Source organism: Nerophis ophidion, linkage group LG20 (assembly GCF_033978795.1).
Source record: "Nerophis ophidion isolate RoL-2023_Sa linkage group LG20, RoL_Noph_v1.0, whole genome shotgun sequence".
NCBI lineage: Eukaryota > Metazoa > Chordata > Actinopteri > Syngnathiformes > Syngnathidae > Nerophis > Nerophis ophidion.
Window position 1 is genome coordinate 4,721,653 of NC_084630.1, and position 26,930 is coordinate 4,748,582.

Consider the following 26,930-nt stretch of genomic DNA (forward strand, 5'->3'; position numbering starts at 1 on the left):
GCGCTGTAAATAATTTCTGTATGTAATATACAGTATTATAACATCTGTGGACTTTCTAAATATTATTTTACTATTATAATTTCAAAGTAAGCCTCTGAAATGTTGAACTTGTGATACTCTCATCTGATGTATCTAATACATTTTTGGAGCTTCATAAACACTCCATTTTAGCTATCATCAGTCCCCCCCTCCCTTGTGGAGGGGGTCCGGTCCGATGACCATGGATGAAGTACTGACTGTCCAGAGTCGAGACCCAGGATGGACCGCTCCTCGGGACCCAGGATGGACCGCTCGCCTGTATCGGTTGGGGACATCTCTACGCTGCTGATCCGCTTGAGATGGTTTCCTGTGGACGGGACTCTCGCTGCTGTGTTGGAGCCACTATGGATTGAACTTTCACAGTATCATGTTAGACCCGCTCGACATCCATTGCTTTCGGTCCCCTAGAGGGGGGGGGGGGGTTGCCCACATCTGAGGTCCTCTCCAAGGTTTCTCATAGTCAGCATTGTCACTGGCGTCCCACTGGATGTGAATTCTCCCTGCCCACTGGGTGTGAGTTTTCCTTGCCCTTTTGTGGGTTCTTCCGAGGATGTTGTAGTCGTAATGATTTGTGCAGTCCTTTGAGACATTTGTGATTTGGGGCTATATAAATAAACATTGATTGATTGATTGAGTGTGCAGCCACATAACCAGAAGTATTTCTTGATTCAGACTATTTTCTCTAATTACACATGCTGGTAAAAATAATCCTGTCAGCATGCGGACAAGCCTGCCCATTCTTTCAGACTGCACCAGCAATTTGATACATAATGTCATAAAAAAGGAACTAATTGTCTTTAAAATCCAAACGAATAACCCAAATTGCGGTGGTTGCCATGCTGGCAGACGTTGTTTACGAACTGAGAAAAGCTGCTTGATCTCAGTGAGCCTTGTGGAGCTTCTCTCAGTCCACTCGCTGTATTTGGAGAGGAACGTTATTGTTTACCGCAGTCACAAGTCTTCAAGGAGGTGTTGAAGGCCGTGATAAAAAGCAGTTAGTAAGGCAGTGAGATGAGGTCAATGTGAGACAACACTCATCTGGAAAATATGTCTTCAGTAACTGTGGAGGTCTCCATGTGTATAGTGCAGGCTTATTCAATGAATCTTCATTTTTTTTTGCATTTTGAAACAGTTCACATAGGAAATAATGGAGGGAATATTACTCTGTTCCAGAGTCAAATCATCTAAAAAACTGAATTAACTGTACAGGCAATTTTTGGGCAAGTGTGAAACATAATACCTTACCTTCAAACCCACTAATTTCACCTTCTTTGAATGGCTTTCCCGCCCTAGCAACATACTTGTCGACTCTCGCGAATCTTCTGGGAAAAACCCGAAAATCACTGACCCTCCCGTCAATCTCCAGGGGGCATTTATTCTACCAGTGTTCACTAGGACAACAATAGTAAGGACGTGTCCTGATGGCAATGTCTTTAGCGTTCTCTACGAACTACCGTCTCGTCCGCTTCTCCACCATACAAAGTGTACAGACCCAATCACATATTGTATGAGACTTCCGCAGACTCACGGAAGCGACTGCAAGACATACTTATTCAACAGCCATACAGGTCAGACTGAGGGTGGCCGTACAAACAACTTTATCACTGTTACAAATATGCGCCACACAGTGAACCCACACCAAACAAGATTGACAAACACATTTTGGGAGAACATCCAAAACACAATAGAACAAATACTCAGAATCCAATGCAGCCCTAATTCTTCCACGCTACAACAGGGGGAGGGGTTGAGGGGGCTGGGGTGTATATTGTAGCCCGGAAGAGTCAGGGCTGCATGGGATTCTGGGTATTTGTTCTGTTGTGTTACGATGCGGATGTTCTCCCAAAATGTGTTTGTAATTTTTGTTTGGTGTGGGTTCACAGTGTGGCACATATTTATAACAATATTGACTACAACATGTGGCTGGGCTGGCAACTGTTTGTACAGGTTGAAGAAGACGCTTAAAGCAGTGACTCCACGGTGCCCTCTTAATATTGTTTTTAAGGTGAAATTTGAGAGAATTATCATCCCAGGAGGGGCACTGACATTGGGAGCATCCTGGAAAAATCGAAGGTATAAAAGTATGACGCTGTAAAGCGCCATTCATGTAAAACTCACGGGACGCACCAACATTAAATTTTCCCATTAAGGTGCGGGCAGAAAAATAACGTCCCGCGGGCCGCGTGTTTGAGGCCCCTGAGGTAACTCGTGTATATTATTTTTCCCGTGTCCGACTTACTGCCGGCAATGCAGACCAAGCTCTGACACTGATCGAACAGGAAGCGAGCGAACTGCCACAATAAGACAGTCCGATACCCCAAACTCTCTGAGCACTCCCCACAGGACTTCCCGAGGGACACGGTCGAATGCCTTCTCCAAGTCCACAAAGCACATGTAGACTGGTTGGGCAAATTCCTATGCACCCTCAAAAACCCTGCCGAGAGTATAGAGCTGGTCCACAGTTCCACGAGCAGGACGAAAACCACACTGTTCCTCCTGAATCCGAGGTTCGACTATCCGACGTAGCCTCCTCTCCAGTACACCTGAATAAACCTTACCGGGAAGGCTGAGGAGTGTGATCCCACGATAGTTGGAACACACCCTCCGGTCCTCCTTCTTAAAGAGAGGGACCACCACCCCGGTCTGTCAATCCAGAAGTACCGCCCCCGATGTCCACACGATGCTGCAGAGTCTTGTCAACCAAGACAGCCCCACAGACAGCCCCACAGTATCCAGAGCCTTAAGGAACTCCGGGCGGGTCTCATCCAGCCCTGGGGCCTTGCCACCGAGGAGCTTTTTAACTACCTCAGCAACCTCAGCCCTAGAAATAGAAGAGTCCACCACAGAGTCCCCAGGCACTGCTTCCTCATAGGAAGACGTGTTGGTGGGATTGAGGAGATCTTCGAAGTATATCTTCCACCTATCCACAACATCCACAGTTGAGGTCAGCAGAACACCATCCGCACCATACACGGTGTTGACAGTGCACTGCTTCCCCTTCCTGAGGCGACGGATGGTGGTCCAGAATCGCTTCAAAGCCATCCGGAAGTCATTTTCCATGGCTTCTCCAAACTCTTCCCATGTCCGAGTTTTTGCCTCTGCGACCGCTGAAGCTGCACACCACTTGGCCTGTCGGTACCTGTCCACTGCCTCTGGAGTCCTATGAACCAAAAGAACCCGATAGGACTCCTCCTTCAGCTGGAAGGCATCCCTCACCGCTGGGATTACCGCCACGACAAGGACCAACTACCTTGCGGCCACAGCTCCAGTCAGCCGCCTCGATAATAGAGGCAAGGCAAGGCTTTTTTATTAGCAACCAAAAGTTGCGAACTTTATCGTCGATGTTCTCTACTAAATCCTTTCAGCAAAAATATGGCAATATCGCGAAATGATCAAGTATGACACATAGAATGGACCTGCTATCTCCGTTTAAATAAGAAAATATCCTTTCAGTAGGCCTTTAAGCCCATAAATGATGTGTGTTCAAGTACAACATTTTAAAGATGTTCCTCAATAACATTCTAACAACACATTTATCTCCAAATATTACAGTTTAATTTTAAGTTAATTTAATTCATTCAAGCAGGTAATAACCTGTGATTATTCATGATGAATCCAAATTCAAAAGTGCGATTGAAGTAATTAATTGGGGACGGCGGTTGGGAGTGGCCGTGCCAGCAACCTGAGGGTTCTTGGTTCAATCCCCGTTGTATCCTTGAGCAAGACACTTCATCCTTGCTCCTGATGGGTCGTGGTTAGCACCTTGCAGGCCATCAGTGTGTGTGAATGGGTGAATGTGGATATAGTGTCAAAGCGCTTTGAGTACCTTGCAGGTATAAAAGTGCTATACAAATATAACCCATCAATCATTAGATGGCACTAATTAAAATATGACCAAAACAATAGTCATAGAAGATAAATAAGTACCGTGGAGTCAGCATGTCCATGTGGTATTTGGATAATGTACTTATATATAGTTTTAATGATGCCTTGCAAAGTCCGCAGCAGGCAGTCATTAGAGAAGTAAATATAGGCCATGCAAATACTCAGCTGTCTTGGCCGGGGTCAAGTGATCGCACCAAGTCCAGTGCTCCTCCTGAGTGACGGCGCCACCTGGAAGACCCCGGACTGAGTTACAAAGTTTGCAGTCCCACCAAAGCAGGAATTCTCACAACCCCCTGACTCAAATTACCCCACACTCAACAAAAGTCGGATACATAATGGAGTTTTCAGCGTGAAGCCACTGCTGGTATTTGGGGAGCACAGGACGTGCTATTCTAGGGTGAATAGCAGTGGTGGGTCGTGTGATAGGCTTTTGTGGCGCAGGGGGGGTTCTCATTTTGAATGTCTGAGCGCCATAATTACTGTAAACTCAAAAGCCAGGTCATTAAATGCATCTTATGGGATCTAGTACAAGAGCTCATAATAATCCATTTTGATTGACGTTGTCAGAGAGGTACATAGATATCAGTGGGGCAAAAAAGTATTTAGTCAGCCAGCGATTGTGCAAGTTCTCCCACTTAAAATGATGACAGAGGTCTGTCAATTTCATCATAGGTACACTTCAACTGTGAGAGACAGAATGTGGAAAAAAAAAATTCAGGAATTCACATAAAGAATTTATTTGTAAATTATGATGGAAAATAAGTATTTGGTCAACCATTCAAAGCTCTCACTGATGGAAGGAGGTTTTTGGCTCAAAATCTCACGATACATGGCCCCATTCATTCTTTCCTTAACACGGATCAATCGTCCTGTCCCCTTAGCAGAAAAACAGCCCCAAAGCATGAAGTTTCCACCCCCATGCTTCACAGTAGGTATGGTGTTCTTGGGATGCAACTCAGTATTCTTCTTCCTCCAAACACGATGAGTTGAGTTTATACCAAAAAGTTCTATTTTGGTTTCATCTGACCACATGACATTCTCCCAATCCTCTGCTGTATCATCCATGTATCCATTTTGGTATAAACTCAACTCCTCGTGTTTGGAGGAAGAAGAATACTGAGGTGCAGCTGTAAAATACACTAAAAACAATTATCTATCATCCAATTTGTTTCTCATCTCTTGGGTACCTTGATAGGCTTCCATATCCATGGAAATATTGGTTTTAATATTTTTGGTGTGGGCCATTGGACCTTTTATTGTCAGTATACCCCTCGATTTCGATTTTAAAAAATGGTAAAATGAACCTCAAGAAAATCGTATAAATAAATAAAAGGTTTTTGTGTTACCTAACTATTACTGAGGGGTATTAGAACACATCACTTAAATAAATGTGTTTTACTTATTTTTTCATTTTAATAATTTTATACTGAATTGACCTCACGTCTGGTCATGCCGGTCTTTGTTTGTTTTTGTACAGGATAACAAGGTAAAATGAGAATCCACTAAAGCTCAAATGATTGGGAGAGGAGCTGACTGTCAGTGTGTTCAGTGTTGGCTCTAATTTTTGCTTGATAATCTTATTTTTACAACTGGGTCGAAACCGACCCTAACAACACCAAGGTCATAATTTCAACCAGAGCATTTTATAATTTAGTGAAAGAAAAAAAAAAGTTTTGTTTTGTTGAAATAAAGGTTCCTGACAAATTCAAAAAGCCTTGATGCAAAAAATTAATTTATGTGGCTCTTTTATGCATTTAAAAACTAAAACGGCCCTAACACAAGACGAAGGTTAAGAAAGAGAAATGTGTTTTAGCGCAGGGTTGACTTTTCCACTACAGAGTTGCCCACCCAAATATTAACACTAAACTAGTAATCTAACGTTTGACTTTAATCCTTTTCAAAAATGACAGTGCTAAAATACATAGTAACAGTTCATATGTAAAATAAAATAAAATAAGATAAAATAATACAAAATCTAACAAAATTTAATAAGGAATAATGCATGACATATGTTTTTTACGGCGCCCCTATTGTGACATGGGGGTAACATTATTTTTTAGATATGCATCTCCTGCGCACGAGATACATATCTAAAAAATAAAGTTACCCCCATGTCCCTTTAGGGCAGGGATCGGGATCCTTTTTGGCTGAGAGAGCCATGAAAGCCAAATACATACTTGCCAACCTTGAGACCTCCGATTTCAGGAGGTGGGGGGGGTGTATTCCCTTTGGGGTCGCTGGTGCCTATCTCAGCTACAATCGGGCGGAAGGCGGGGTACACCCTGGACAAGTCGCCACCTCATCGCAGTATGTGTAGAAATCTTTATTTATAATTGAATCACTTGTTTATTTTTCAACAAGTTTTTAGTTATTTTTATGTCTTTTTTTCTAAATACTTCAAGAAAGACCACTAAAAATTAGCAATATTTTGCACTGTTTTACAATTTAATGCATCAGAAACTGATGACATAGTGCTGTATTTTACTTCTTCATCTTTTTTTTTTTTTCTTCAAACAAAAATGCTTTGCTCTGATTAGGGGGTACTTGAATTAAAAAAATTTTCACAGGGGGCACATCTCTGAAAAAAGGTTGAGCACCACTGCTCTAAAAGCCGTAGATGTTATTGTCACATATGCATGCACAGTAGATGGCAGTATTGTCCTGTTTAAGAGTGTCACAACATTGCTGTTTACGGCAGACGAACTGCTTTACAGTCGACGAAAACGTGACTGCTGTCGTTGTGTGTTGCCGCGCTGGGAAGATGTTAATGAGACTGCCTAACAATAAACCCACATAGGAAACCAAGAACTCGCCCTCGATCATTCTACAGTTATAACGTCATTGGGCAGGCAGTCTGTTTATATTGCGGGAAAGCGAGGTGAAAACAGGCTGTTGACACGTCACTCGGGTCCGCATGGAGCTGGATTCCGCCTGAATTCCAGGAGATTTTCAGGAGAAAATTTGTCCTGGGAGGTTTTCGGGCGAGGCGCTGAATTTTGGCAGTCTCCCGGAAAATCCGGGAGGGTTGGCAAGTATGGCCAAATATTTCAAAATGTATTTCTGTGAGAGCCATATCATATTTTTTAACACGGAATTCAACTAAATGTTTGCATTTTTAATTAAGACCAACATTTTTAGAGTATAATAAGTCTCTTATTTGTTTTAATAACATTGTTATTCTAAAGTTAACCAATAATAAACACAAAACTTCTTACCATAAAAGCGACATCTTGAACAGGTGCGATGGAAAACGGATGGTTGGATTAAAATGCATGAGAATGTTTTATAATTTGAATGTTATTTTTAACACTGTGATTACCAGCGGAATTATTCATTACTTATCGTGTTAAGCAATGTCAGCATGTCAAACTACTTCTACTACTTCACCATAACCCCGTTAAACCCAGATTCCGATCTAACAAAGGTCTTAACTCATTCTCTTTCTATGCCACATCAATGTGGAATGCACTCCCAACAGGTGTAAAAGTAAGTGCATCTCTATATTCCTTCAAAACCGCTCTAAAACAACGCCTCCAGGCAACTTCAACACTTTACTAATACCCTCCTCCATTCACATCCCATCTCCCCGGATTATAAACAACTCAAATGTACTTCTAATGTATATACTTGTTCTTATGCTATGTGAACTCACTATGTTCTCTGCTGGCTGTACATATCCTACTAAATAAGACCTACACTCTTTCAATGTCCACATTTCTCTGTTGATGCAATTGTTGATGACTGAAGTACTGATATCAACCAAAGCTCCTCATCCCACCCCCCAGGTTGTAAATAATGTAAATAATTCAAAGTAAATAATGTCAATAATTCAAAGTACATACTATGATGATTAACTTGTGTGATGACTGTATTATGTTGATAGTATATATTTGTACCATGAATTGATTAACGTGGACCCCGAATTAAACAAGTTGAAAAACTTATTCGGGTGTTACCATTTAGTGGTCAATTGTACGGAATATTTACTTAACTGTGCAATCTACTAATAAAAGTTTCAATCAATCAATCAATCAATTTATCTGAGAGCCAGATGCAGTCATCAAAAGCGCCCGATCTGGCTCTAGAGCCATAGGGTCCCTACCCCTGCTTTAGGGGCTCCCGTAGTTTTTAAATAAACTTTCAATATAATTAAGTTAAAAATAAAAAAAAACAGCTGAACTACTTTAGCCGTAAATTTTGAACTGAAGAAACTCTTCTATGAATTTTGCTCTAAACTTCTTCTGTTTGATACTGCTATTGCTACCACAAGTGGTGGAAAAGTGCATTACAGCTGAGAAACAGATATTTTTTGGTGGCCCTCGAGGAAGCGCTTGTGGACCTACAACGGGCCCTAGGGTTAAGAAGCACTGCCTTAGCATATAAAAAAAACACACACGCGCGCGCGCACACACACACACACACACACACACACACACACACACACACACACACACACACACACACACATTTGATCTCAACTCTGTTCATTGTTGTTGGAATTTTAATTTTCCTGAAGGAACTCTCCTGAAGGAATCAATAAAGTACTATCTATCTATCTATCAATTATAATAGTGTACTACAGTTGTGGTTTGCAGTGTATCATATTGAGAGGAATGTTTCCTCTTTCATGAACAGTAGCTGAAAACGGTCAAAACCTACTCAGTGGCCTAGTGGTTAGAGCAGGGGTGCCCATTACGTCGATCGCGAGCTACCAGTCGACCGCGGGGGGTGTGTCAGTCGATCTCCAGCCAGGCTTTTAAAAAAAATAGACCTAAAAATGAGTGATCATCAATCTTCACCAAGACGTCACTTAAATGACATTCACGGTACCGGAGGGTCTTGTGAGATGACGCTGGCTGCTGCAAGATCATTATTATGAAAATATGACCGAGAGGAAGGCCAGAAACACTTTTTATTTCAACAGACTCTCGCGCCGTACCTTCCGTCAAAACTCTAAAGGCCGACTGCACATTTCCTATCTTCACGCCAGCTTTCTGAGACTCTTATTTTGTTAGCGCAGGCAGCATGAAGCAGGGCTTTTATTGTGAAGATAGGAAATGTGCAGTCGGCCTTTAGAGTTTTGACGGAAGGGACGGCGCGAAAGTCTGTTGAAATAAAAAGTGTTTCTCGCCTTCCTCTGTCATTTTTTCATAATAATGAACTAGCAGCAGCCAGCGTAATCTCACAAGACCCTCGGGTGCCGTGAATGTCAATCAAGCAAGCTACGGAATTTGCCGCCAATGTTTTTCTTGTAAAGTGTATGGAAGCTGGATGAATTAGATGCCAAATCCAACCACTTTCATGTGGTATTGTACAGAAAGGACGACTTTTTTTCTCCTCCATTTGAAAATGTGGGCGTTATCATCATTACTGTCTGATTCCAATCAATGCAAGTCATCAGAATCAGGTAATACACCAACTTATATTCTTGTCTTCGTGAAAGAAAGACATCTATATGTGTTACACATGCTTGTATTATCATTAAACACATTTAACTTGTTTACAAAAATGTCTCTTTCATAAATAAATAAATATAAATGAGGTAGATCCCCTCGAGTTGGTCAATTGAAAAGTAGCTCGCCTGCAGAAAAAGTGTGGGCACCCCTGGGTTAGAGTGTTTGCCCTGAAATCGGTAGATTGGGAGTTCAAACCCCGACTGAGTCATACCAAAGACTATAAAAAAAAATGGGACCCGTTACCTCCCTGTTTGGCACTCAGCATCAAGGGTTGGAATTGGGGGTTAAATCACCATAAATGATTTCAGGGCGTGGCCCTGCCGCTGCCCACTGCTCCCCTCACCTCCCAGGGAGTGGTCAAGGGGATGGGTCAAATGCAGCGGACAAATTTCACCACACCTAGTGTGTGTGTGACAATATTGGTACTTTAACTTTAAAAAAAATATGAAGCTTCAACTGTTTTACCTCAGAATCAGAAATACTTTATTAATCCCCGAGGGGAAATTAAAATTTTCAGCACAATCCCATTCATCCATCCATCCATCCATTTTCTACCACTAATTCCCTTTTGGGTCGCGGGGGGCGCCTATCTCAGCTACAATCGGGCAGAAGGCGGGGTACACCCTGGACAAGTCGCCACCTCATCGCAGCAATCCCAGTCAAGATCAGACAAACATTACAGGGAGACAGAACAGAATCGCTGACGGGTCTGCCAACTTCCGGCGCCCCTTATAAAAAAGGTGAGATACAGGTAAACAAGTGTGGGGGAATGGGAGAAAAAAAATAAAATATTAAAATAAAATTTAAAAATCGGTGTCAGCCTGGGCCCCTGGAGAGGGGGTCCAGACTGAGGCCAAGGGAAAAAAACAACTCATAGCCATAGTACACATCCCTCTTACATGTGTGTAAGAGGCAAACATCAAAGGACATGAAAGACATTAAAGTAGCGGAGCTGATGCAACCAGCCACTTCTACATATAGCTATGAATAAAAAGTAAGTTTTACCTCCCTTCCATTCCAAATTATTCTCTAAATTTGAGAATTGTAAAATGCCCAAAATTTTAAATTTTCATTAAATACTTACAAAAACAATAGGAGATGCACTTTTTGGGGGAATTTTGCCTAAGTAATTCCTATGTACGACAAGAATTAGAACACATGTTTTTCTTTTCTTATGCACTCAAATTTGTAAAATACGGCAAGTATGAGGTGGCTAACAATGCAGCTAATGGTTATACTTGTATAGCGCTTTTCTACCTTCAAGGTACTCAAAGCGCTTTGACACTATTTCCACATTCACCCATTCACACACACATTCACACACTGATGGCGGCAGCTGCCATGCAAGGCGCTAACCATGACTCATCAGGAGCAAGGGTGAAGTGTCTCGCTCAAGGACACAATGGACATGACGAGGTTGGTAGAAGCTTGGGATCGAACCAGGAACCCTCAGGTTGCTGGCACGGCCACTCTCCCAACCACGCCACGGAAGCAAAGTGCATGTTCCAAATTAATAGTGTAAGAATATGCACTTCAACTTAAAACTAGTACAAAAAAAACTTGCAGTGTCCTGTGGTGCAGCAGTGTTCTTACTGCCATGCTTTTATTTTGAAGGCCTCACTTTACGGGCTACAGGATGCGTTGCCGGGCAAACTGGAAGCTTTTAACGGAGATAAACGTTTACTTCATGAAAGTTTATGCGGGTGACCGTTATGATTATGACACGCCACAGGATGGTTGCCATGGTGACCATCGACACCGTTGTCATTATCGGCCTCTGTTTGGTGATTCCGCTTTGCATTGTGTCTCACTTTGAGTTGTGTTGCTTCAAGACGAAGTGGCGTCCGATAAATGGTAATATTGTCTACTGCTTGTCCTTCTCGGGGTTGCAGGGGGGGCGGGACCCACGCAGTCACAGGGAGAATATGCAAACTCCACACAGAAAGACTCCAAGCTTGGGGATGGAACTCTGGACCTTCGTATTGTGAAGTACACACTAACCCCTGTACCACCGTGCTGCCCAACCATTTACCGCACATTTACATAAAAGGAGTGTGAATGATAGGCAAACTTCCAAAAAAGTGCAGTTCCTTTTCAAGATAATGTACTGCATCTACATGCCGTGTCTTTTCTTCTGTTAAAATTGAAATCCATCTAGCAAGAAAGACAAAGTGGCGTAATATTTCCAGGCTTTGGCAGCCCACATAAAATCTTGACTTTGAGTTTGACACCTGCGTCTTACAGAGTTACAGCAACAAGTATGAAAGGCCTACTGAAATGACATTTTCTTATTTAAACGGGCATAGCAGGTCCGTTCTATGTGTCATACTTGATCATTTCGCGATATTGCCATATTTGTGCTGAAAGGATTTAGTAGAGAACATCGACGATAAAGTTCGCAACTTTTGGTCGCTAATAAAAAAGCCTTGCCTGTACCGGAAGTAGCAGACGATGTGCGCGTGACGTCACGGGTTGTAGGGTTCCTCACATCCTCACATTGTTTATAATCATAGCCTCCAGCAGCAAGAGCTATTCGGACCGAGAAAGCGACAATTTCCCCATTAATTTGAGTGAGGATGAAAGATTCGTGGATGAGGAAAGTTAGAGTGAAGCACACACAAAAAAAAAAGGGAGACGGCTCCAGATGTAGTTAGACACATTTACAAGGATAATTCTGGAAGATCCCCTATCTGCTTATTGTTTTAATAGCGTTTTAGTGAGATTGTAAAGTCATACCTGAAAGTCGGATGGCTGCGGAGCCAAGCTCACAGCTGCCTTTTTGAGCTGCAGTAGGAGGTATAATCCACTGATGTCTCCGGTAAGAGCCGAATTAATATCACAATTTTCCCATCCAAAAACTTGCTGGTTGACGCAGAAAAAAATGTTCGCGTGACCGCTCTGTGTTAAAGCTTCACAACAAAGAAAGAAACACCGGCCGTGTTTCGGTGCTAAAGGCAGCTGCAATCCACCGCTTTCCACCAACAGCATTCTTCTTTATAGTCTCCAATATTCCATCCATCCATCCATCTTCTTCCGCTTATCCAAGGTCGGGTCGCGGGGGCAACAACCTAAGCAGGGAAACCCAGACTTCCCTTTCAATCAATCAATCAATGTTTATTTATATAGCCCCAAATCACAAATGTCTCAAAGGACTGCACAAATCATTACGACTACAACATCCTCGGAAGAACCCACAAAAGGGCAAGGAAAACTCACACCCAGTGGGCAGAGATAATTCACATCCAGTGGGACGCCAGTGACAATGCTGACTATGAGAAACCTTGGAGAGGACCTCAGATGTGGGCAACCCCCCCTCTCTAGGGGACCGAAAGCAATGGATGTCGAGCGGGTCTAACATGATACTGTGAAAGTTCAATCCATAGTGGCTCCAACACAGCCGCGAGAGTTCAGTTCAAGCGGATCCAAGACAGCAGCGAGAGTCCCGTCCACAGGAAACCATCTTCGTCTAGCTCTTCCCGGGGGATCCCGAGGCGTAAATTGAGAGCTTTGCCTTCCGGCTCAGCTCCTTCTTCACCACAACGGATCGATACAACGTCCGCATTACTGAAAACGCCGCACCGATCCGCCTGTCGATCTCACGATCCACTCTTCCCCCACTCGTGAACAAGACTCCTAGGTACTTGAACTCCTCCACTTGGGGCAGGGTCTCCTCCCCAACCCGGAGATGGCACTCCACCCTTTTCCGGGCGAGAACCATGGACTCGGACTTGGAGGTGCTGATTCTCATTCCGGTCGCTTCACACTCGGCTGCGAACCGATCCAGCGAGAGCTGAAGATCCCGGCCAGATGAAGCCATCAGGACCACATCATCTGCAAAAAGCAGAGACCTAATCCTGCGGTCTCCAATATTAATTGAACAAATTGCAAAAGATTCAGCAACACAGATGTCCAAACTACTGTGTAATTATGCGATGAAAAGAGACGACTTTCAGCCGTGTGTGGTGCTGGGCTAATATGTCCGCTACAACCCGAGACGTCACAAACACGCGTAATCATTCTGCGACGTTTTCAACAAGAAACTCCGCAGGAAATTTAAAATTGTAATTTAGCAGAGGTGGGTAGAGTAGCCAGAAATTGTACTCGAGTAAGAGTACTGTTACTTTAGAGATGTATTACTCAAGTAAAAGTAAGGAGTAGTCACCCAAATGTTTACTTGAGTAAAAGTAAAAAGTATGTTGTGAAAAAACTACTCAAGTACTGAGTAACTGATGAGTAACCTGTTCGTTTAATAATTACGGCAACAAATAATGCACAAAAACATTAAAATAGCAATGAGAAATTCAGAGCCAGGAATATCTCTTAAGCAACTAAAACAATAATATATATTAAATAATAATACATTAAAATAAAAAAATTAAGGCAAATTGAGCCAGTAACTTAACAGCACCATAGGCTCAGTAGGCATTTATTGATTGATTGATTGATTGAAACTTGTATTACTAGATTGCACAGTACAGTACATATTCTGTACAATTGACCACTAAATGGTAACACCCCAATAAGTTTTTCAACGTTAATCAATTACTTAATAAATGACCAAGTCAAGGAGATCTACCTCATATATACATACACACACATATCATATATATATATATATATATATATATATATATATATATATATATATATATATATATATATATATACATTCCTTGCTTTCCTCCTCTCCAAGGTTCTCATAGTCATCATTGTCACCGACGTCCCACTGGGTGTGAGTTTTCCTTGCGTGGGCCTACCGAGGATGTCGTGGTGGTTTGTGCAGCCCTTTGAGACACTAGTGATTTAGGGCTATATAAGTGAACATTGATTGATTGAGATATATATATATATATATATATATATATATATATACACACAGTATATAATTTATATTTATTTATTTTGCCGTTTTTGTTGACATGTTAAAGGTGTTTTAATGAATATACATGCATGTTTAACACATAGATTCCTATCTTTCATGAAGACAAGAATATAAGTTGGTGTATTACCTGATTCTGATGACTTGCATTGATTGGAATCAGACAGTATAGAGCTGATAATGTCCACATTTTCAAATGGAGGAGAAAAAAAGTTCCTCTTTTCTGTCTAATACCACATGAAAGTCGTTGGTTTTTGGCATCTTATTTGTCCAGCTTCCATATTTGTTTTCATACACTTTACAAGAAATACATTGGCGGCAAACTCCGTAGCTTGCTAGCTTGTTTGCGCTGGCTTTCGGAGACTCTTATTTTGTTAGCGCAGGCGCGATGGAGCGGCGCTTTTATTGTGAAGACAGGAACTGTGCGATCAGTCTTTAGGCTTTTGACGGGAAGTACGGTTGAAATAAAAAGTGTCTTTTTTCCTTTACGCTTTTGATTGATTGATTGAAACTTGTATTAGTAGATTGCACAGTACAGTACATATTCTGCACAATTGACCACTAAATGGTAACACCCCAATAAGTTTTTCAACTTGTTTAAGTCGGGTTTTACGTGTGACGGTCATGTGACCGCCTGGTTTTGTTTGATTGGTCCAATGTCACCAGTGATTGCATGTGATTGGTGAAACGCAGGCATGCGTAGATTCTACTTAGAATGCGTGTCTGACAAAATCAAAACAAACCAAGCGTGCATTAAAAGATCGATAAAAAAAAAAGTAGCGAGTAACGAGCTGAATGTAGATAAATGGAGCAGAGTAAAAGTAGCGTTTCTTCTCTATAAATATACTCAAGTAAAAGTATGTTGCATAAAAACTACTCTTAGAAGTACAATTTATCCAAAAGTTACTCAAGTAAATGTAACGGAGTAAATGTAGCGCGTTACTACCCACCTCTGTCATTTAGTAAACTAAACCGGTGTTGCAATGTTAATATTTCATCATTGATATATAAACTATCAGACTGCGTGGTTGCTAGTAGTGGCTTTCAGTAGGCCTTTAAGTATTTTAAAACGAGCATAGCTCTGTTTATGTTTACTTTGGTTCATTTCCAACATGCATACAAAGTTGCATTAGAATAATATCCGGTTTACAAATGATCAATCCTGCTGCTGTGGATAACAACACAATGACTAAACTGTGTCCTGCGACAAACTCTGCTCAGATGACCTCCAGTAGCTTGACCCATTGAGTACAAGAGTGGCCTTTTAGAGCTTGTCAGCACGGCCTTGTGCACACGACTAACAGACAAGCCAGGATTGAGCCAGAGTTTCTAGACAGACACACAAAGTAGGTGTGTATTTATGGCTACCAACTTATTTTTATCCAGGCTTTAAACACAATGAATTGCACAGAACTCCACCAAGACTGGACTGGGAATGGAGCCTATCCTAAATGTGGACTAAACTTTGGAATCGATTCAATGCCCGCTGCACAAAAGTCAACTTTGCTATTAATAGTTCCCTGTGTTTGTTAGTTATCACCCTAGTTTCTATGGTGTCTTTTTTTTCCCAAAACTGTGACTGCTGTGGGCTGTTCGGTTGACATAGTAACTACGGCAACTGCAGCCACCGCCCTAGTCATTTGCCGTAATGCCCAAAAAAATGTACCAACATTTGCGGCAAGAAGATGCCGTGACCGCCCTTGACTTTTTACTTGTTAATGGACGAGGGATGTAACAGTTCATGCAATAATGATAATTTGCGATTAAATTCCAGAGGGTTAGTAATACCGTCTAATGTTTTAATTACCGAAAAAACATCATTTGTTAATGAATTTTCGCCAACAAGAAGTCAGACGCATGCGCACTAGCGTCATTTGGCTTGATAATCATGGCGAGCAAACTACACGGACTTTGTTGCGGAGATTTCCACTTGGAGTAAACAGAGCAAAGCGCTTGGTTAAAGGGGAACATTATCACAATTTCAAAAGGGTTAAAAACAATAAAAATCACTTCCCAGTGGCTTGTTGTATTTTTTGAAGTTTTTTTCAAAATTTTACCGGTCCCGGATTATCCCTAAATAAAGCTTTAAAGTGCCTTATTTTCGCTATCTTCGAAACCACTATGCATTTCCCTGTGACGTCATACAGGGCTGCCAATGCAAACAACATGGCGACATTAGCTCGGATTCAGACTCGGATTTCAGCGGCTTAAGCGATTCAACAGATTACGCATGTATTGAAACAGATGGTCGGAGTATGGAGGCAGATAGCGAAAACGAAATTGAAGAAGAAATTGAAGCTATTGAGCGAATAGCTATTGACGCTATTCGGCCATAGCGTGGGTGTACCTAATGAAGTGGCCTATAGCATGGCTGCCTTACTAGCATCGCCGGTAAAATGTGCGGACCAAACGATCAGAACTTTCGCATCTTGTGACACTGGAGCAACTTAAATCCGTCGATTGGTAAGTGTTTGTTTCACATTAAATGTGGGTATCTAGTTTCAAATGTACATACAGCTAGCGTAAATAGCATGTTAGCATCGATTAGCTGGCAGTCATGCCGCGACCAAATATGTCTGATTAGAACATAAGTCAACAGCATCAACAAAACTCACCTTTGTGATTTCGTTGACTTAATGGTTGCAAATGCATCTGCAGGTTATCCATACATCTCTGTGCCATGTCTGTCTTAGCATCGCCGGTCAAATGTGAAGACACTTTGGTACATTCAATGGGGGTCTGGCGGCAGATTTCTTGCCAGTGGTGCAACTTGAATCCCTCCGTTAGTGTTGTTACACCCTCCGACAACACACCAACGAGGCATAATGTCTCCAAGGTTCCAGAAAATAGTCGACAAAACGGAAAATAACAGAGCTGAAACCCGCCGTTTGTAATGTGAAAATGAATGTGTTACCTCGGTGACGTCACGTTCTGACGTCATCGCTAAAAGACCGATAAACAGAAAGGCGTTTAATTTGCCAAAATTCACCCATTTAGAGTTCGGAAATCGGTTAAAAAAAAATACATGGTCTTTTTTCTGCAACATCAAGGTACATATTGACGCTTGCATAGGTTTGGTGATGACGTTCCCCTTTAAACGCCATTTTACCTCCCTTCCCGCCGTGCAATTAAGAGCACACTGCTGTGTTTAGATGGAGACAGGTGTGGACAATATCGGAAACATGCACGTGTCCCCACACTAAAAGTATACAGCGAAGGAGACAAACTATTTGATGTTGCTTTCATTTTCTCAATACAGTGTCCATCAACTGCTGTGACAGAGTTATTCATGAGGTGAGGAAACATGCTGCAGGCGATAATAATAATAACAATAATAATGGATTAGATTTATATCGCGCTTTTCTATTGTTAGATACATAAAGCGCTCACAGAGAAGTGGGAACCCATCATCCATTCACACCTGGTGGTGGTAAGCTACATTTGTAGCCACAGCTGCCCTGGGGTAGACTGACAGAAGCGTGGCTGCCAGTTTGCGCCTCCGACCACCACCAATCATTCATTCGCCAGTGTGATCGGCACCGGGGGCAAAGGGTGACAGGTCCTGCCCAAGGACACAACGGCAGCGATTTGGATGTTAATAGGTGGGAAGCGAACCTGCAACCTTCAGGTTTCTGGCACGGCCACTCTACCCACTACGCCATGCCGCCCCAATGAGTCGAGAACGTTGTCACAACTTGTTTATAGAGGCTGCTCAACATCAGGTAGCAGGACAAGATCCCAGACACTGAGGTCCTCCACAGGGCAGAGATGGAGAGCATCTATGCCAGGGGTGTCAAACTCAAATACAGAGTGGGCCAAAATTTAAAACCGAACAAAGCCGCGGGCCGAGGTTGAACAAATTAACTTTTAATAGGGACCCAAACAAGTTTTGCATTGAATATTGAACAAGCAAGGCTTATATAACTTTATAGTGACATGCAAAATTGAGTTTCAAATAATAATTAAAGCTGCAAGCAGCGTTGGTCGGGTCCGCCTTTGGCTGCTGCCCCCGAGACCCACGGCCGGATAAGCGTTAAAAGACGCCTTGGAGCTACTATTTTGAGAATCTAATGCATTGTGAAAGTAATGCAGTTGTTTTATTGAAGTGAAAATATCAAACTTCCTGTTGATTTTTGCTAAAGTATGTTAATTATTAAAATATAGGTCTAAGTGAGACCTACATAGTGTTTTTTGTTTCATGTCTCTCTGACATTCCTACCGGAAGTTACAAGCAGTTTTGTCTGTTTTCTTCCTAGGATCAGTTTGTCCGTGTTGTATTCCTAGGGGGGCGGTAGAGCGCAATTTTGAGTTTTGAGGTTAGGTTTTTTCATCAGATCGCAATTTTTGCCAGACCTGATGTGTGTGTCAAGTTTGGTGAGTTTTGAAGCATTTTAAGGGGGTCAAATAACAGCTCAAAGAGGCAAAAATTACATTTTTTAGGAAACTTTGCACAGGGGTTCTTTGAAGGCGCGTAAAATCAAAACCTGAGAACTTATCAAAACTCCGTTCTATACTTTTAATCAGAAGGGTTCAATCTTTCTCCTGTGCGAGTTTGAAGCCAAAACAACAAACGCACTCAGAGGAGATAATGTTTGAAGAAAGGTGACCGGTTTTTACAAAACTTTTGTTTTGAAGAGGGGATTGCAAACTTCCTGTTGATTTTTGTTGGGGGTTGTCAATCTATGAAATGTAGGTCTAAGCGAGACCTACATAGAGGTTTTTGTTTCATGTCTCTCCGACATTCTTACCGGAAGTTACAAGCAGTTTTGTCTGTGTTTTCTTCCTAGGAGCAGTTTTTTTCAGTGTTTTATTCAAAAATAGCGCTAGAGCGCAATTTTGAGTTTTGGGGTTTGGTTTTTTCATTAGATCGCAATATTCGCCAGTCCTTATGTGTGCGCCAAGTTTGGTGACTTTTGAAGCATTTTAAAGGGGTCAAATTACAGCGCAAAAAGGCAAAAATTGCATTTTTTGCGCAAATTTTATTTTGAAGGGGTTTTTGCCAACTTCCTGTAGATTTTTGCTGAAAGAAGTGAGTGTATGAAAATTGGGTCTAAGTCAGACCTACATAGGAATTTTTGTTTCATGTCGCTATGACATTCCTAACAGAAGTTACATGCAGTTTTGTCTGTAATTTTTTCCTAGGGGGCGCTAGAGCGCAATTTTCATTTTGGGGGATTGGTTGCTTAATATGTTGGGAAGGTTTGCTATACCGACGTGTGTGTCAAATTTGGTGAGTTTTGAAGCATGTTAAGGGGGTCAAATTACAGCGCGTAGGTGCGGAATAATAATAAAACACAGCAGTTTCAATAGGGTCCTTGGCCCATGGCAAAGGACTCCTGTGGAGTCCTTTGCCATGGGCCAAGGACCCTAATAATAATAATTAAGAAATATCAATAGCATATCAAATAAAATTTAAACAAAAATTGAATGCCTCTTTTCGGCGGTGGGGTTGAGGTGGACGGGGTTTGGTGGTAGCGGGGATGTATATTGTAGCGTCCCGGAAGAGTTGGTGCTCCAAGGCGTTCTGGGTATTTATGTTGTGTTACAGTGCGGATGTTCTCCCAAAATGTGTCATTCTTGTTTGGTGCAGGTTCACAGTGTGGCGCATATTTGTAACAGTGTTAAAGTTGTGTATACGGCCACCCTCAGTGTGACCTGTATGGCTGTTGACCAAGTATGCTTGCATTCACCTGTCTGTGTGTATAAGCCGCATATATTATGTGACTGGGCCGGCACGCTGTCTGTATGGAGGAAAAGCGGACGTGGAGACAGGTTGTAGTGAACACCAAAGGCAGTGCCTTTAAAGCCCACCCCAAACATCGTTGTCCAGGATGAAATTCGGGAGGGGCACTGAACTTTGGGAGTCTCCCGGGAAAATCGGGAGGGTTGGCAAGTAAGAGTATTAGCGGTGAATGCGGTGTTACAGCGGCGGGCCAGCTCTAATGTTAATTTGATATTGACTCAAGGGCCAAGTGAAATTACACGGCGGGCCAAATTTGGCCCACGGGCCAGAGTTTGACACCCATGATCTATGCCAGGGGTGCCCATTACGTCGATCGCGATCGACTGGTCGATCTCGGAGGGTGTGTCAGTCGATCTCAAGCCAGGCATTAAAAAATAGACATAAAAATGAGCAATCATCAATCATACCAAGACTTCACTTTCGTCAGTTGTTTGACATTCTCGGCACCCGAGGATCTTGTGAGATGACGCTGGCTGCTGCGAGCTCATATTTAAGAAAAAAATCACTAACAGGGCGGACGCAGAGAAACACATTTTATTTCTAGAGACTCCGTACCTACTGTCAAAACTCTAAAGAGCGACTGCACAGTTCCTGTCTTCACCATAAAAGACCTGTTTCATCCTGCCTGTGCTAACAAAATAAGAGTCTCAGAAAGCTAGCAAGCTACGGAGTTTGATGCCAATGTATTTCTCCACTTGCTTGCCCACCCGCACACTCACTGACGTCACTCACCTGCTGCCAGACATTAAAGGGCCACACACATATGCTACTCTCATAACAAAGTGTTTAAAAACCAGTATGCAAGTTGGACAAATGAGATGCCAAATCCAACCACTTTCATGTGGTATTGGACAGAAAGGAGGACTTTTTTTCTCCTCCATTTGAAAATGCGGACCATATCAGCACCACTGTCTAATTCCAATCAATGCAAGTCATCAGAATCAGGTAATACACCAACTTATATTCTTGTCTTCATGAAAGAAAGGAATCTATGTGTGTTAAACATGCTTGTATTATCATTAAACACCATTAACTTGTTAACAAAAATGTCTCTTTCATAAATAAATAAATATAAATTATAAATAGGAATGAGGTAGATCTCCTCGACTTGGTCGATTGAAAAGTAGCTCGCCTGCAGAAAAAGTGTGAGCGCCCCTGGTCTATGCCATCCTCAAGCGTTCCCAGCTGAGATGGGCTGGCCATGTCTGCCATATGTCAAACGAACGCCTGCCAAAAATGCTTCTGTACGGTGAACTGCACCATGGAAATCGCTCACGCGGCGGACAGCGGAAACTCTTTAAGGACACCCTAAAGACCAGTATCAAGGGCTGTGGTCTGGACCCAGAGACCTGGGAAGCCGATGCCCAACACCGTTCAAACTGGCGCTCTGCAGTCTTGCATGGTGTAGCAGACTTTGAGGAAAAACGCATCCATGAAGCCGAACAGAAGAGACAGTTCCGCAAGACCAGGGACTTTTCCTCCCTCTCAGCCAGCCACCCCCCAGCCTTAACCTGCCCTCACTGCAGCCCGTCATTCCGTGCTAGGATTGGCCTCATCAGCCATCCCCGCACACACAAATCAACGTGAAGTCAACTGGTCATCTTCGAAAACAAAGGACGAACATGACATAAAGTCTTTACTGGGATGATCGCTTGTCCTTAATTTAACTGCAAACTGTGTCAGTGGTCAAATAACATCAATACTAGCTCAAATGTTTTCTCATCTCATCAAACTGAACAAAGGCTGTGAAGATTCTGTATTCGATGTGAGAGGTATTTTGTTTTGTTGGCCAAACTGTTGTACTGAAACACTAAACAAATGTTGGAGAAGAACAAAGCTTGTTTATTAGACTTCATCTTCATTAGCCGGACTGCTTTGTGTTTTATTTTGATATCAAAAAGGAAACACCATTTTTTTTTTTTTACAATACAAATATATTACTTCAAAAACCATTCATGTGACACAGCATTTTGTTAAAGTGTTAATGTGTGTAGTTAATTCCTATTTCACATTTTTCCAGTCAAACTCTTAATGGATCTGTCCAGTTACAGCATCTACATGTACATATAAATGTACATAAATTGGAGAAAAAAAATAAAAACAACAACCTCGCTCTATCAAAATGTAAAAATAGACATAAAAGACATCATGTAATGACAAAAAGCCGAAAAGTTGATATTACTAAAGAATAAAAAACATAATATTTGTATTTAGATAAAGTTTATCTATAGTGTTTGTATTTGAAATTACAAATGACATGATGGTATTACGTTCACACCCCAATACTGCTTTAGCTAACAAAAAACATATTGCATTAATCATAGCATTCTTTGTTTGGACTCTAGATTTCTGTAGAATGATACTTTTAGCTAAATGATTTGTTGAAAATTGAATTAAATGAAAAGTTGGGCCAAAAAGTGAGTTACCACTTGTATTCATACATTTAACCCAATCTTTACCAACATTTACAGTAAGGATTAACACATTGTGTTAGAAATCAGGTGTGGATATTAAGTAATTCTGCTAACTAAGGCATTGCCCGTGTGCCACCTGTTAGATTTTTTTCATGAACAATGTTGCAATCCCAAATTTTTCATATCCGACCAGGCCTCTTTCAGAAGGGGATATAAGAACAAGAACAAACACAAAGCGCGCATGAGGCGGATAACAAACTGAGAGACCTAGCATGGGAGCTGGAAAACAAATAGGAACTTAGCATGGAAGCTAGCAAAAAACAAAAGGGAGCCTAGCGTGGAAGCTAGCGGGTAGCGAACAGGGAAACAGAAGTTGTTACTTGTAGAATGAAAACAAAACGGAAGCAGGGGACAAAAGACAGTAAGCTACAAACAAACAAATATAGCTTACCGCTACGCTGCAATATACAGTGGGGCAAAAAAGTATTTAGTCAGCCACCAATTGTGCAGGATCTCCCATTTAATATGATGACAGAGGTCTGTCATTTTCATCATAGGTACACTTCAACTGTGAGAGACAGAATGTGAAAAGAAAATCCAGGAATTCACATTGTAGGAATTTTTAAGAATTTATTTGTAAACTATGGTGGAAAATAAGTATTTGGTCAACCATTCAAAGCTCTTTCCTTAACACTGATCAATCGTCCTGTCCCCTTAGCAGAATAACAGCTCCAAAGCATGAAGTTTCCACCGCCATGCTTCACAGTAGGTATGGTGTTCTTGGGATGCAACTCAGTATTCTTCTTCCTCCAAACACCACCAGTTGAGTTTATACCAAAATGGATACATGGATGATACAGCAGAGGATTGGGAGAATGTCATGTGGTCAGATGAAATCAAAATAAAACTTTTTGGTATAAACTCAACTCGTCGTGTTTGGAAGAAGAAGAATAACTGAGTTGCATCCCAAGAACACCATACCTACTGTGAAGCATGGGGGTGGAAACATCATGCTTTGAGGCTGTTTTTCTGCTAAGGGGAGAGGACGATTGATCCGTGTTAAGGAAAGAATGAATGGGGCCATGTATCGTGAGATTTTGAGCCAAAACCTCCTTCCATCAGTGAGAGCTTTGAATGGTTGACCAAATACTTATTTTCCACCATAATTTACAAATAAATTATTTAAAATTCCTACAATGTGAATTCCTGGATTTTTTTTTCACATTCTGTCTCTCACAGTTGAAGTGTACCTATGATGAAAATGACAGACCTCTGTCATCATTTTAAGTGGGAGAACTTTCACTTTCAAAATACTTTTTTGCCCCACTGTATATGCAATGCATCCTCAATGTGAACACTACTGCGCTCAGGTCGCATTAATCCGACCAGAATGTCACCAAAAAGTGATAAGCGTCATAATTGTTTGCCAAAACAGACGGTTACAAAATAAATAGTTGACAACAGAGCAGAAAACAGGTGAGAATTTTAAGAACGCACATGAACGTTTTACCATTTGTCCCGTCTCAGATTACTCTCCCACAGCAGACATTGAAGCAAATTATCTTAATCTTCTATGCACAATAATTCCATCCATCCATTTTCTACCGCTTATTCCCTTTTGGGGTCGCGGGGGGCGCTGGCGCCTATCTCAGCTACAATCGGGCGGAAGGCGGGGTACACCCTAGACAAGTCGCCACCTCATCGCAGGGCCAACACAGATAGACAGACAACATTCACACACTAGGGACCATTTAGTGTTGCCAATCAACCTATCCCCAGGTGCATGTCTTTGGAAGTGGGAGGAAGCCGGAGTACCCGGAGGGAACCCACGCAGTCACGGGGAGAACATGCAAACTCCACACAGAAAGATCCCGAGCCTGGATTTGAACCCAGGACTGCAGGAACTTCGTATTGTGAGGCAGACGCACTAACCCCTCTGCCACCGTGAAGCACAATAATTCGGTAAAAAAAAATTGGACTTTGATTGCACATAATCCTTAAAATTACCACAAATGTGCCAGTATTGAGACCAACTGGAGCTGAAGCCATTTTTACCCCCGTCATCACTGCAGTGTGTGTGATGCCATGACGTCATGCCTGCATGCTGGTCAAATTGCATTCACATTAGAAATCACATTTTTTTAATGTGAACGGTCACTAAAAAGTTTGAATTTGACAAGAAAATCCAAATTGCAAAACCGATTTTGCAGTGTGGACTTAGCCTAAGAAACCATAGTGATACAGACAGAATCACATGGTTAAAAAGATAGCAGCTGAGCCCTCCAAAACGAAGAAATACTGAGAGGCAGCGCACGCTGTAAACAACGCAGTTTCAAGGATTCGGTGAGCGAAGGCCAACTTGACATGTTGAGAATTCCAAAATGTTTCATCTTGAACAAAGTCACTTTCAGTGAAGCCAGAGAGCAAACTCTCTGAATTATGAGAAAATATTGCCTGACATTTGTAATCACATGTGAAAAGAAATGTTGAAAGCTATCAATAATTCAAGGTCTGACTGGAAAGTACACTCAGTAAATATGTCCTCCAAACTGGATCTTGATGCTAACATTCTTTTAGTCGATGTGATTGCCAGACATCCTTTGCGAGGAAACCATTTTCAGTTTAGACAAGGTGGTTATGATTGTATCTCTACAGTCTCTTTACTTTGTTAGCAGTAATGCACAAACTATGTCAAGTCATCTTTAAACTTGGAGGGGTGCTAAAACTTAGTGACTAATGGGATTTTTTCATAAATGTTAGTCTCCCTTTTTCGTTTTGAACTGAACTCGGGTGCCATTAGTGACACCAGACTTTTACCACACAAAATGATAGAATTAGTGCTTTCAAATGATGCATATTTTTTAAACATTAATCAGACTTTTACATTTTGATGAATTGCAATTATTCAAAGAGAACTTAAAAAAAGACACTAATATTTTTACACAAATGCAATTTTATTGCCAGAATGTCAATTGTTTTTATTTATTTTTTAAACTGTTTTACTTGCACGTCATTTATTGCTCAAAACTTGGTATCACTATCATCAAAAGATCTGTGGGGTTGCAGTTTGAAGCGAAATTTGCCAGTTGAAGTCTTCGCACTAATTTTTGCACTGACATTATCACGTCATTTGCAGTAAAGCTAAAGCAACATGTGTGGTTAAATTTGTTTTATGAATATCAATCTTTAACACGGTGGTTTTCTCAAAAAAATTTCACCAATTACCACCATAAAGACCAACATTAAAATACAGTAGCGTAGTAGGCCTAAAACAAGACAGAGGTTTTATTTACAGAGTATATGTCATATATGTGGCCACTGTAACATTACACACAGTTTGAACAGTAACACTGTGTTTAAACACAGGAAAACATAACATTATACTTTAATTAAGTGATTTTTTGGCATACAACTAGATCAGGCCTGGGCAATTATTTTGACTCTGGGGGCTAAATTTAGAGAGAAAAAAAAGTGTCTGGGGGCCGGCATCTCTCATTTTTGGGAACACTAATACAAAACCACACAATAATGTCTGATTGAATGCTAAAAACATTATGACAGACCGCCTGAAAAAAAAGAATGCATTTTTTTTTTTTTTAACGAATGAAAATAAAGCATGTGGGATTTACAATATTACCTATGAAGGATAAAACACAGAATATTGACAAGATATGAACGTCACCCCCCCTCTCGATCGACATTTACAATCAAGCGAAACAACAAAAATGCAACAAACACAGCAAAATGTGAACGTGAAGGGTAAAAAAAAAAAACACCTACAACCTGATATATCACTTAGCTTTAGAACTTTCTTGTAAAAATCGACTTCCGCTTCTGTCCCTGACAACCGCATTTCAGGCTGGCCACTCTGGAAACACTCTGTGGAAATGCTCTCCACCCACACTGCTTGGTGCCTCATCTGAGCTGCTGTGACTTAGATTACCATAGTAACTAATTAGATTACCATAGTAACTAATTAGATTATCATGCAAAAGCGCAGATTCCAACCATTGAAATACTTTGTATAGTTCAAGACTTACGGTCATTAGAAAACATGACTGCACATCATAATGGCAGCTACACGTTCTGTCTTAAAGATTTAAAATAATTATTTGGGAATGTCTTGCGGTGTAAATTGAAAAAAAACTTAAAACGGCCCCCGGGCCCATTAGATGGAGCCCGCGTACCACAGTTTAAGAATCATTGCTTTAACAAACACTGTCAGAGTTTATTGTAGACGAACCCCAAGATGCAGAGACGGAGGCAGGAATTGAACAGGAAAACATGATTTAATTAAAATATTAGAACAAGAAGAAACAACACAAAGCGCGCATGAGGCGGATAACAAACAGAGACCTAGCATGGGAGCTGGAAAACAAATAGGAACTTAGCATGGAAGCTAGCAAAAAACAAAAGGGAGCCTAGCGTGGAAGCTAGCGGGTAGCGAACAGGGAAACAGAAGTCGTTACTTGTAGAATGAAAACAAAACGGAAGCAGGGAACAAAAGACAGTAA

The 26,930-nt window shown here is 41.5% G+C and overlaps 1 protein-coding gene and 1 long non-coding RNA gene across 6 annotated transcripts in view; one reads left to right on the plus strand and one right to left on the minus strand.

Annotated features, from left to right (window-relative positions):
* LOC133538664 (uncharacterized) overlaps positions 1-26,930 on the minus strand; it is a 265,569-nt gene that overhangs the window by 193,367 nt on the left and 45,272 nt on the right. The window contains exon 4 of one of the 5 annotated variants that reach the window (XR_009803073.1): positions 3,586-4,152. The exons of the other annotated variants lie outside the window; for them this stretch is intronic. This is a non-coding gene — a long non-coding RNA (uncharacterized LOC133538664). Of the gene's footprint in view, positions 1-3,585; positions 4,153-26,930 lie in introns of those variants that run through there. 5 annotated transcript variants of the gene reach the window in all.
* LOC133538662 (voltage-dependent calcium channel gamma-1 subunit-like) overlaps positions 1-26,930 on the plus strand; it is a 110,140-nt gene that overhangs the window by 54,721 nt on the left and 28,489 nt on the right. The gene's annotated exons all lie outside the window — the stretch shown is intronic.